Below are 13,158 nucleotides of genomic sequence, written 5' to 3'. Positions count from 1 at the left end.
TGGAAGCTTCTTTACACCATGCCCTCACACACGCATACACACACATACACACATTGTAATAATGAAATAAGTATGAATAATAAATGACATAGAACAAACCAAATAGATAATGATAGTCACATAAATGGATGAATCAAAGACTATAATTACGGAAACATGAAAATCATACAAAACATTGCCACAGAGAGAGAGAGAGAGTGTGTGAGAGAAAGAGAGAGAGAGAGAGAGAGAGAGAGAGAGAGAGAGAGAGAGAGAGAGAAAGTCAGTAATACAGTCCTCAACATCTATCAGATCAGTTTCCTGTTTGTGAACCCCTGGAGTCAGCACATTCAACAGAGAAAGAAAGGACCGGGAAATGGTAACTGTTCACACCCATTGACAGAGTGTTTTGTCACTTACAGTGAAACAGTCAAAACGACAGTCTGGTCTCCCCCCCAACCCTAACGACCAGCGCACGCACAAACACACACACTGACGCGCGCGCACACACACGCACACACACGCACACACACACACACACACACACACACACACACACAGACGCGCGCACGCGAGCACACACACACACACACACACAACACACACACACACACACACACACACACACACACACACACACACACACACACACACACACAACACACACACACTGACGCGCGCGCGCACACACACACACACACACACACACACACACACACACACACACACACACACACACACACACACACACACACACACACACACACACAACACACACACACTTGCGCGCGCGCAAGACAGCGAGAGTGAGATCGGGGCAATGGAAATAACCGTGTAATGCCTGACTGCTTTCCTGATTGCCCCCCTTCCTTTCCGTTGACAATCCTTCCATTGTCTGCGTCAGAAGGTTCTTTTCCTCGTGCCCGTCGGAAGGAGAAGAAGGGGAGGGAGAGAGGAGGGGGAGGTAATTTCGAACAAAGTCAGAACAACAACAAAAAAGAGAGAGAGAGAGAGAGACAATACATCCGGCCAGTATTCAACGAACTAGACGTGGTGGGAGAGATTCAAGATTCAAGATTCAAGATGGTTTATTCAATTAAGGCCATAGCCCCATATGAATAGGGGGTAATAACAGCTTTACATGTGTCATTGCAATTGGTAATATAAACAATATAACGTCATTCACAACAAACTATCAGTGAATCTAAGAAATGAGTGTCTCTCTTAATTGCAGTGCTTTATAAAGATACATAGCAAAACTACGTATGGTGTTTTCATCGTTAGATGCCATTAATAAACATAACCGAAACAAGCATGGATTTATATAATATTTGGGGGGAATAAATTGTATTCGTAAGTCAGTCAACACAGGGCATTTTAAAACAAAGTGAACTTCATCCTCTCTTGATTCTTTGCATAGTGGGCACAATTGTTCAGAATGACATGTTGCTTTGTAACGATATCTGTGTGTGTTTACTTCAGAGATTCCAAATCTAAATCTGGTCAATGTAAATCTGAGGTGTCTGTTAAAATCAAACAGAAGTGGTGGGAGAGAGAGAGAGGGGGGGGGGGGGGGGGGGTTAGTATTGACGAAGAGAGGTCACTCATCAAGTGAGAGTGAATAACACCAAACAAAAGAACAATGTATAATCAAATAGAATAAAACACATTTTAAAGATAACAAAATGAAATGGGTTGTGAACACGCACTAAAAACTTTGGTTAAGACTAAATGTGGATAAAGATCAGTATCATAATCAGAATAACTTTATTATCTCACTAGACTAGAATCTGTGTGATGCATATAGATTACAAACAAAAGGGTGAAAATTGGGATGCCTGCCTAAGGGCAGTATCTCGAATTTTCTTGATTTTTGGTTTATTATATCATGTGAAAGTGTTTAATGCAAAGAGCATCAAACAAGTTTGTACCTTAACATTCCTATCATGTTTCTTGTTCACACCAGATGTATTTGAAAATGCTTTTAGAGCCGCAGGGTGTGCACCACTTAAAGGCACATTCTGTTCATTATTCTCAGTGGAGTTGGGCTGCGGCACGACCACCCAGTGAGCGTGTAACTGGGAGACTGCTCAGTGCAGTCTGTGATGTGGTTGGCTGTGATGGCCATGAACAGTCCGGGCGAAGAACATTACATCGGGGCTTTTGTCTGGAACTCCAATCATCGTTTAATTGATGATATCCATTACTTTGTGTGTGTGTGTGTGTGCTGCGTGCGTGTTGGTGCACATTTATGTGTGTCTCTATGTGCATTTGTGTGTGTGGTGTCGTTGTGCATTGTGTGCATGCCCTGTGCTTGCCTCTATGATGTGTGTGACTGTGTGCGTGCGTGTGTGTGTGCGTGTTCGTTTATGTGCATTTGTGTGTGTGTGTGTGTGTGTGTTTCTGTGTGTGTCATGGACTTTACGGACACACACACACACACACACACACCATACACACACACTCACGGTGAACAAACAGAGAAGCAGACAAAAGATGGAGTTCGGGTAAACATATATTTCTATAATATTCCAAACAGCATTTTGAAACCACACACATACACCTTAGACAAAAGATGGAGTTCGGGTAAACATATCTTTCTATAATATTCCAAACAGCATTTTGAAACCACATACATACACCTTTATTTTAAACATAATATATATCATGATCATGATCATGCTCATCATCCACATTGCACCCGTTTATCTTCTTCCTTTGTTTTTCCATTTCGATCGCGCGCCCGCGCGCGCACACACACACACACACACACACACACACACACATCCACGCACTTGCACACACGATTGTGGAAGGGGAGGGAATGTTTTCCGCTGTCAACCGCACAGCATGTACTTATCTCCCATGGACTGCAGCCCTCATGTAATATTTTTCTAATTGCGACCTTGCAACCATCTGTACAAAAAAAGAGGAAGAAAGAAACACAGTCGGAACCCATCCCATATCATGTGGTAGATCCTCACATCACTACACCAAATACATGACACATGAAAACATGGACACAGGCACTGCAAAACAAAACACTATGAAGTACACACTTGAACCAGCATGCATATTTATACATTCTAAACCCGTGCATATATGCGCTCACACACACACAACACACACACACACGCACACACACACATGAATATAGCTATACAAACAACGATGATGGGTGTAAAAATAAAAATAAAAACAATCTCTCTATGGTCTGTGACGTGTATCACCTTAACAGCTGATCCAAATGACTACAAGCTGATGGTTTCAACTGGCCAGTTCACACACACACACACACACACACACACACACACACACACACACACTCACATATATGTGCATGCAAGCATGCACACACATTCGAATGTGCTGTGCATGACACTGTTTCTCCATAAATAAAACAAACTCAGACATGTTAAATTTTTGTCAGTTTGTTGATGTCTGTCCTTTCTTAAATACTTTTAACATGATGAGCAACAATACTATAATACTTACAACTACCGAGCTTTGGTCACCGAGATGGATTTTGTAGTGGATGAATGGGATCAGCTTTTGGTAGTTTCAGTGACTAAGAATTAGTGACCCCTGTGTAATGTTTCACTGAATAATGTATGGCTTTGTGGACTGGTGGCTGAAATAACTTGTGGCAAGTCAGCATCCTAATCTCTTCTTCTTTTTTTTTTTCAATGCAGAGATTGCAAATTTTGTATGTATTGGTTTGACGGGCGCCATAGCCGAATGGTTAAAGCATTGGACTTTCGATCTGAGGGTCCCAGGTTCGAATCACGGTGACGGCGCCTGGTGGGTAAAGGGTGGAGATTTTTACGATCTCCCAGGTCAACATTTGTGCAGACCTGCCAGTGCCAGTGTGTATACGCAAGCATAAGATGAAATACGCACGTTAAAGATCTTGTAATCCATGTCAGCGTTCGGTGGAAATACACACCCCCGAAAATGGAGTATGGCTGCCTACATGGCGGGGTAAAAAACGGTCATACACATAAAAAGCCCACTCATGTATATATGAGTGAACGTGGGAGCTGAAGCCCACGAACACAGAAGAAGAAGGAGGAGAAGTATGTATTGGTTTGAAATTCATTTCTGACAGCATTTAAGGCTTAAATATCTGAGATATATACAGGGAATGAGATACAATAATGCTGTCAATCCTGCTGTCAATCCTGCTGGTCCATCTCAATTTTTTGTTGACATTATGGATGTCATTCCTTTCGCAGGAAAATGTCTTGTGTAAAACTTATGTCTCTCATACATTTGTTTTGTGTTTATTAAACAGCAAAATTTCTTTGATCTCAAATATCTAAATGAAAATTTTCTTTGTGTTTGTTCTTATTATGTGATAGCATTCCTTGATTTTTTAATGTAATCGTTGTTATTTAAAACAATGTTCGGTCTTGATGCGATGATGGACATCAGTGATTACAACCAACCTACTCCATCAGGCTGAGGCAAAAGGCTGGGAACAAATATCTGACACCATGATTAAGTACGTCAAGGTCAGAACTCTGCACAAAAAGATGTTTTCAACCTATCTGATTGATCTCGTGCTACAAAGAGGTGTGCATGTGTTGTAAACACTGACGTCCATCATACTTGTCAAAAGAGACTTATGTAATTTACTCAAATAATACCAAAAAATGCTGTCTTGTCCTGTTACACAATGGTGACCTCTTATGGTCCATCTAAAATAAAGCATTCGTCTTCATGAAATTTTATAAATGATTTTTCCAAGTCACTGTCCACTTTCTGTGCCCACCTTTTGGCAGTGAGTCATGACAAAATATCTTTAAATTAAACACACACACACACACACACACACACACACACACACACACACACATACACACACACACACCACACACACACACACAAACACACACACTCTTACAGCCACACCAACAGTTCTAACACTACACCATCCTCATAACATCATCTGCCCCACCCCTAACCCCCAAACCATTATATCTGGACTCATATCTGCTGCCACTATGATCCAGGGAAGCTCCTTTGCGTGGTAATGTGTCTGCCACAGAAATGTCAGTGGGTCCAAAGTCCACCACCGCCGTGCCATGGTAAGCGATGTTGGAGATGATCAACAGGTATTCACACAGGGCGAAGCATGAGTATACTGCAGAATTAAACATATGTATACAACAGTGATAGTATAAATAGTAACAGCAATAACAATAATAATGATGATAATCATCAAGATATAACAACAATGACACCAACTACAACAATGATGATGATGATGATGACCATAATCATCATCATGGTAATTTAAGAGTACTTATTCGATAAAAGTCATTGACTGCTAAAAATATGAACTTTTGAAAATGCTGATATAAACATATATGTGCATACGCCCACACACACACACATGAATACACACACACAAAATCTGTATGATGTTTCAATGATTTCAAAGTATGGGTAACCTTACATTTCTGAAAGAACAAAGCCCATTACACAGGGGTGTTTTTTTGTGTGTGTTTTTTTGTTTGTTTGTTTTTTATTGAAGTTTACAAACATATGCAATAAAATGACAAAGAATAACTCTAACTTGATATAGTTTTTTTTATGCCTACATAATCCTATCCAGAACTAAATGGTGTGAGGATTAGACAATTGCTTTCAATACAGGTAAGCAGAAACAATATGAAATGGCATCATCTAACACCACTCATCCCCCTCTCTCTCTCTCTCTCTCTCTCTGCCCCCTCCAACCCACCCCACCCCACATTCCCCCCCCTCTCTCTCTCACTGTCTTTTTATCAATCTTCTGCTTCTTTCTGTTACATGACTGACATCATCTTGCTAATGAGCTGAGTGCCTCTTTCTTTCCATAACCAACAAAACCTCGGACATGCATTACTGGATGATTACAGGATCTTCAACATGTGTATTCGATGCTCTGCATTCGTTTACACACACAGAGGGTTCAGGCGCTAGCAGGTCTGCACAACTGTTGACCTGGGAAATGAGAAAAATCTCCACCTTCAACCCACCAGATGCTGCAAGGGACTTACACCACGACCTGAAGACTGAAAGTCCAACGCTTTTAACAACTCGGCTTTTACTCGTGTCACTGCCAGGATAAAACCCAGGATGCTAAGACTGAAAAGTCCAACACAGTACTTTATCCACTTGGCTATACTTGTTTGTACCTCTGTGTTTCTTCCTCTGTTTCCTCCAATGTCTCAGACTTAACTAAAATCACACATTACAGGGACCTCATGGCCATACACAACTTGCACACAGTACATGTATCTCAGAATGAAATAACTACCTCCTGGTTCACAATATGTATTGTGACGGTAAAACAGGTAGATTGCAACGGCAAACGTTGATATATGGAAAATGAACAGTCTGGTCTTGTATGTCAGAGACTGTATTTCCTGAAAGTGAAAGCACATCATTAACCACACTTTTCTTTCTTTCTTTTATTTTTCATATTTTCTGGGGTGCTGCCCCATCATCTGTATTGTTTCTGTGACATTACTCCCACACCCCTCATTCTGATTAATATAATTCTATCTATTCAGTATGTTTATTTCCCAAATGCCTCCTGGCCCATTCTGAATTTCTCTTTCCTGTCACAAGCATTTATATAAACACTTTGAGTACACATATACACACACATATTTCAAGCACATAATTCATTGTTTTTTTCACCCTTAATAAACAACTAACATCTCCTTGAAGGCTATAAAGTTGAAAGATAAGTACATTCACTGGACATGTTGTTTTTCATACCATTTACAGAGAAACGGTCCCCTTATATTAAACTTATGGAAAATCTTTTTTTTTAATTTGTTTTGAAACATTATGCAAGTGCACAGCATTGTCACATAGTTGTACTGAATTATAAATTGAGATAGTTATGCAATTTGTTATGCATCATAAATCATTGTTGATATTGTGTGCCATTTTGCTTGAATGTTTCTTGTACATGTATGGAGATACCTGTGTGAAATGAAGTCAAATCCATACTGGTTGACAACTGCATTGTACAACAGTTATGTTAAATTTGCACCTTTTCCCCCTAACACTTAAGCTTAATGGATATGGGTTCATATGAAACTACCAAAAATATGATTGAAAAAAAAGGTCCTTGAAGCATACTACTGACCTGACGAGTGGGTGCAGAGTATTTTCCAAATCTGTTCCACCTCATCAGCACAATTGTCAGTAACATGTAGAATACAGCACAAGACATGAAAGAGATGAACAGTTTTTCATGAGCACCTGAAACATTTGAGAACATACATAAACAATATATACTGGCTAAGGGAACTTTTTGTTTTAAGTATAAAGAATACAGTATACACAGGCTACGGGAAAACAAAATGATTATGTCGTAAAGGCTTGGTTAAAACCTACTGAGTTTTAATTAAACCATGTTCATCCATACATGGAGTGTGTGTGTGTGTGTGTGTGTGTGTGTGCGTGCACAACTCACTATAGTTATCGGTGGATGTGATCATGCTCAACCCCACCAGTGAGAGCACTTCTACAAGGTGGAGGAGACTGTTGACTGCCTGCCACTGTCTTGTAAACTTCGTTGTGAGCGCCTGCATGCACAGCCGTGTGGAACCCGTAGTACGTGAAGGCAATCATGAGGCGCTGGGGGGCATGAAGGGCAATACATATCTGCCAGATGTAGCGCTGAGGTGTGAATCCTCCTGTCACTGAGCTGATTGTCGGAAGAAAATTGTACACCTAGAAAACACAGAAATAAAAACTAGTAATAACTATAGTGAAACTGAAAGCTCTGGAGAAGAGGAAAAAACAAACACGATAAATAAAACAAAACAGCTGAAGATGATGGCATACCAGAGTCAACAGAAAAGCTCAGCTTGTACTCATGTGTGATATTACATTATAAGATACCCAAGTCCTAAGTCTAAATAAGAAACAGCAAAGGAGAAATGTGGGACAGGGACAGGTGGTGTTCTCTTCACCAGTGCCCAAACAACATCAGAAAACATCAAGGGATAGGTGAAGGTGAAGGTGACATGAGTCATGAGGGGTGAGTGTGTGAGTATACATGTCAGAAAGCATGCATGCCAAGAGGGTCATATGTGTTTGTGTGTGTCTGTCAGTCTGTGTGCCTGTGGTCGTGGGAGAGAAAGGGACAGTTAGTGCAAATTGTGTGTGTGTGTGTGTGTGTGTGTGTGTGTGTGTAGAGAGAGAGAGAGGGAGGGAGAGAGAAACAGAGACAGACAGATAGATATATATAGATAGATATATACAAATATACAGTGTGTGTGTGTGTGTGTGTGTGTGTGTTATTGCCTAGAATCGGAGGTTTTGAAATTAATCCATACTTTTCTGCTTTGAATATTATGTTGTCAGGTTTTATTGATCAACATCAACGTTCTCATAAGGTCCTACATTTTTCCATGCCACATATGAGACTGTAAAACTAAAAGATCTGGATAGCTCTAGGAATTTATGACGCTAAGATTGGGTTCTACCACCAAAGATCTTCCACTGGAACTCAGAAGGCCTAGATGGTCTCTACCTTGCAATGCGTTCGAGTGGCTGCTTCGAAGTCATTCGCCAGCGACCAGAGAACACAAACCAACGCTGCAAACAACGGAAGCGCGCAAGTGCCCTTGATCATCGAGGGGACCGAGAGGGAAAAGTGCACATATTTGTTTTGAAGTGGCCTGTCGTACCCTCCCATGTTCATTGTTTATAATACTGAAGTTCAAAGTTCATGTTTTCGGTTGAACTGGATCATGATTGTGAAGCAGTTGTGTTAGCAGACAGCAACGGAAGTTGTGCCCTTGTTTCTAAGACTATACAAGCAGCAGATTTAAACGCAGTGCATGTATACATGTGCTTTGATGTATACACAAGCTCGCTTCCAAACGGCTGGAGTGATTCCACACACGTTCCCTGTGGTCAGTCATGCGGATACGCTGGCAGGGCAACGTCATTCGCCAAGAAGTCCTGGACAGAGCCAGCACTACAAGCACCGAAGCCAAGATCATCCAGGCCTCAGTTTAGCGAATGGTCTGGCCGCACTCAGTGTAATGTCATCAGTCCGACGGATATGGAGGGCTCCAGAGTACCACGTGGGAATTAAGCTGGTGCGTGGCATTCGCAACCAGGGACGCCGAAATAAGAGGTACGAAGAAACCTGAAGGCCATCCTCAAATGCCAGGCAAAACTTCAGTCTTGGCAGCTTGAGACTCCAGTCAGTGCTGCTGCTGTCAACAGACTGAAGTATCTGCACACTGCAGGGCACGCCCATCGGCCTCAGTGGCCAAAGTGGCAAAAACCCGCAGTGATTGAGGATGTTCGAGGGAGGCCGCCCGTAACCAGCGCCTTGCAACTGCTCAAGGTCGGCGTCACTGACGACTGAGTAAGCTGTGTCTGACCCTGTCCTGTCTGCTGCATGGCGTTATATGCCCCACCTCAGCTGGCGTTCATGCCCCAATGAGGCTGAGTGCCGGCCTCGGACCGACTTTGGGCTCCGAAGCCACGTGCGTGTCCGCCGATGATGTCCACCGATGAAGGCACAACTGATCTGAACGCACCGTTCCCATCCTCGGTCCCCGAGAGATAAAAATCATAATAATATGATATTTACATGACAACTCCTGAACTTCTTCTTCTTCTTCTTCTTCTTAATTTTACAGAGATAACGGCAACTAAAAGGCAGACAATACTAACCTGAAACAAAATTCAGACAGTCATATATGTGGAACACTTACATAACTTGCCTTAGAGTCACATAACATTTATAATGTATATCCACTGTGTACGTGTCCACATCCACCACCACCACCCCCACCACCCCCCCAAAAAAAAGAAAAGAAAAAACAGACACACAAAAAAAAACCCAACAACAAAAACCAAAAAACCCAAACAAACAAACAAAAAAGCAAAGAAGAAGAAAACTGATGTACCCATGCATGCATAACAAAAATGAATAATTAATGAGAAAAAAATCATTTCCAGATTTTGGACAATGCGAAACTTCGCTGACTTGTGTGAATGGTCTTAAGTTACAATACAATACAATACAATACAATACAATACAATATGATATACTTTCATTATTGCGTGGTCTATCTGTATTGTACAAGATAATCGTTTTGATCTCAAGAACTGCTTTGATTGTACTAGTAAAGGATAAACATTATGTCTCGTCTAAGGTATGTTTTGTATAATTTATACCCAGGATTCGCTCAAGTCGACCACCCTCGCACACAAACAGCAGACCGGCCACTAAAAAATGAAATATATTTTACATATTTTATTCACGCATTCACACGATGTCAGAAAGAAGAGGCAGAAAGAGAACGGGACAAAATAATATATGCTAGCTAGCCTACAGATAGAAAAGAGTGCTACACCCACCCAATTACCCCAATCTATACCACTACCCGGGGAGGAAAAAAAAAAAATTCCCGAAGACAAAAGGGTGATAAGGGTGATGGATGACTAATGAATTTAGGAAAAACAAAAACAAAAAAAACTAACAAAAACAAACAAACAAAGAAACGAACAGAACAAACTATGCCCCTACAAAGCCATTATGTTCCCTCAACCCTCTCCCCTAAGACACAGCCAACTTATTCAAGTGATGCGGTGGCACAGTCGGTTGGAGGGCAACTCAGCCTGTTGGAGTTTGACGGGGCATGGTCCTCGGAGTGACTTCTGAACTCCAGACCTCAGCACTGAGGACAATGAACTGTTCAAACACCATTGATGTTGGCATTTTTTGTTCAAAGTCAGTTTAAAGGCAAACCAAAAAGAATTGACAATGATATATTACATCTCCAAAACAACTAGGTGTTCGATATCCTCACTCTCTATGAGATGCAGACGTATTTCGTATTGCCTAATTTCCTTTCCTTCAGTATTTCGTTTGTTGCGATTATCCCATGAACAAGCCGAACCTGAATAAAACCACTGCATGGATCGAGTCTAACTTCATTTATGTATTTATTTATTTATTTTTAATTAATTTTATGAAATATAATATCCCAATTTATATCTGTTTGTAACTTATGCCACAGTTTGGTTTCGTAGAGTTATCATCAAGTTCATTATTTCATAGTATGTTAAGTTCCTTTATTGACAGAATGAATAATCTGCTATGATTTTTTTTTTTTTTTTTTTTAATATCTAAAGCTTAGTGATATATTATTTTTCAAAATGAAACTTATTGCAGTGTTTTTCATAGCCTGGATCCAGCCGTGATTCGTAATGAAATGTGTATCTACATGTCATATAATTATTTTAGCTTAAATTGGTTAAAATTGAGGAAGTTACCATTATTTTGCATACGTTGGTGGATAAGATAGATACCATTTTCTGTCTATCGTTGAACAATAGATGCCTGTTTCCAATATTAATATTCTCGTTACAAAAGATAGGTTCATTTGCAAGTTATTCTGCATTTACTTTCTTCGCTCTGCACTCAGCTAGAGACTCATGCATACGCTACTAAAACATCAACCCCAAACTGATTTACTTTTTTCATTTATAGATAAACAGTTTCCATGCAGCTCAAGTTGAGCAATCATGAGGAACATGTTTGAGATGACATTTTTCCGTTAATTTTTTTTTAAAGAATAGCTTCCTACTAGAGACTCACTCATGCATACGCTACTAAGACATCAACCCCAAACCGATTTACTTTTTCATTTATAGATAAACAGCTTCCATACAGTTCAAGTTGAGCAATCATAAGGAACATGTTTGAGATGACATTTTTCCATTCAGTAAATTTTAAAGAATAGCTTCCTATATATAGCTTTCTAATCCAACTAAGTTTGAATCCATTTATGAATGTTTTTAAGTTAAACATACCAATACCTCCTTTCTTAATACTTTTTATGATAGTCTTCCCACTTATATGATCTAGCTTTTGATTTCAAATAAATCCTAAACTTATAATTTCTGCACGTTATTAATGAAAGTATCGGTGGATTTGGCAAAAGTAATCATGTAGCTGGATAATTTTAGACAGGATAAAAAAGATTTAGTACAGATATTCTTCTAATCAGTGTCAGTGTAATCAGTCTCTTAACCTAAACTCGGTGCTACTTTACAATTTCAGAAAATTTATCATTACAATTAAGGACTTCAACATTGTATCATAAGTCGATCGGCTGTCAACCAGACTCCAAGAATCTTAAATTTCTGTGGATTCAATTCCATTTCTAAAGGAGGCAAGTTTTTCTAACAGGTGATGATTAGCTTTTTTTTGCTTTTTTTCTTTTTTTTTAAACTTTCATACCACACGGCTTGCGTTTTCCAGTAATCTTGCATAAACCTGGTTTGTTCGTTTTTCCCCAAAAGAGTTTATCGTATATTGTTTCCTGAACCAAAACATGCTGTATCACCTTCTAATGTCATCTGTGTGTCATCAGCAAATTGTGAAATTTCAGTTATAAATAATTTCATCATTATCAATTATAATGCCTTTAACATTATCATTTTCTCTTATCATTATTCCAAGAACTTATACACAGAGCAAACACAAATAAGGTGATATTGGATCGCCTTGACGACATCTTCTTTCTATTGAAAACCACGAATTAGCATGCCTGTTTGTAACCACAGTCGATTTTATGTTATTGTAAAAAAAAAAAAAGTTTGAACCCAACGACAAATGGACCAAATCCGAATGCTTTCAAAACTTTCAAAATAAAATTCAGATTTACAGATCGAGTCGAAAGACTTCTCAAAGTCAATACAAAGAAGCAGACCAGATAACTTATCATCGCAATCAATTAGATAATGAATGATACCATGACGAATATTATCTCCCATGTATCTGTTTGACATAAAGCCAGAGTTTGATCTGTATCAATGAGGAAGGGAAGTACAGATTTAAGACGATTAGCTGTACATGCACGCAGAATCCATGTACCAACCGTCTAGCTCACAGAGCGCCACAGCCTCCCCCCCACCTGCAATCAAGATCAATGACACAGAGATCAAGTCAGTCGACATGTTTTGCTACCTGGGCAGCACCCTATGCAGCAACGGAGCCCTTGGTGCAGAAGTGACGCTGCGCATCGCCAAGGCCAGCTCCGCCTTTGGCAGACTCAACAACAGGCTGTGAAACAACAAAGGCATCAGGCTCAGAACCAAGATGAAAACTTACAGAGTTGTTGTGCTGACCACCTT

At 40.1% G+C, this 13,158-nt stretch overlaps 1 pseudogene across 1 annotated transcript; it reads right to left on the bottom strand.

Annotated features, from left to right (window-relative positions):
* Nucleotides 1–4,864: 4,864 nt before the first annotated feature.
* On the bottom strand, nucleotides 4,865–8,773 carry LOC143299061 (acyltransferase PGAP2-like; annotated as a pseudogene). Its single transcript, XR_013057465.1, has 5 exons — nucleotides 8,525–8,773; nucleotides 7,460–7,719; nucleotides 7,130–7,245; nucleotides 6,287–6,395; nucleotides 4,865–5,125 (listed from the first exon to the last, which is right to left on the bottom strand). The product of XR_013057465.1 is annotated as an acyltransferase PGAP2-like (transcript).
* Between the last annotated feature and the right edge of the window lie 4,385 nt (nucleotides 8,774–13,158).

The sequence above is a fragment of the Babylonia areolata genome, chromosome 24 (assembly GCF_041734735.1).
Source record: "Babylonia areolata isolate BAREFJ2019XMU chromosome 24, ASM4173473v1, whole genome shotgun sequence".
NCBI lineage: Eukaryota > Metazoa > Mollusca > Gastropoda > Neogastropoda > Buccinidae > Babylonia > Babylonia areolata.
Note: the sequence above shows the minus strand (reverse complement) of the source record. Positions and strands in the feature narration are given on the sequence as shown.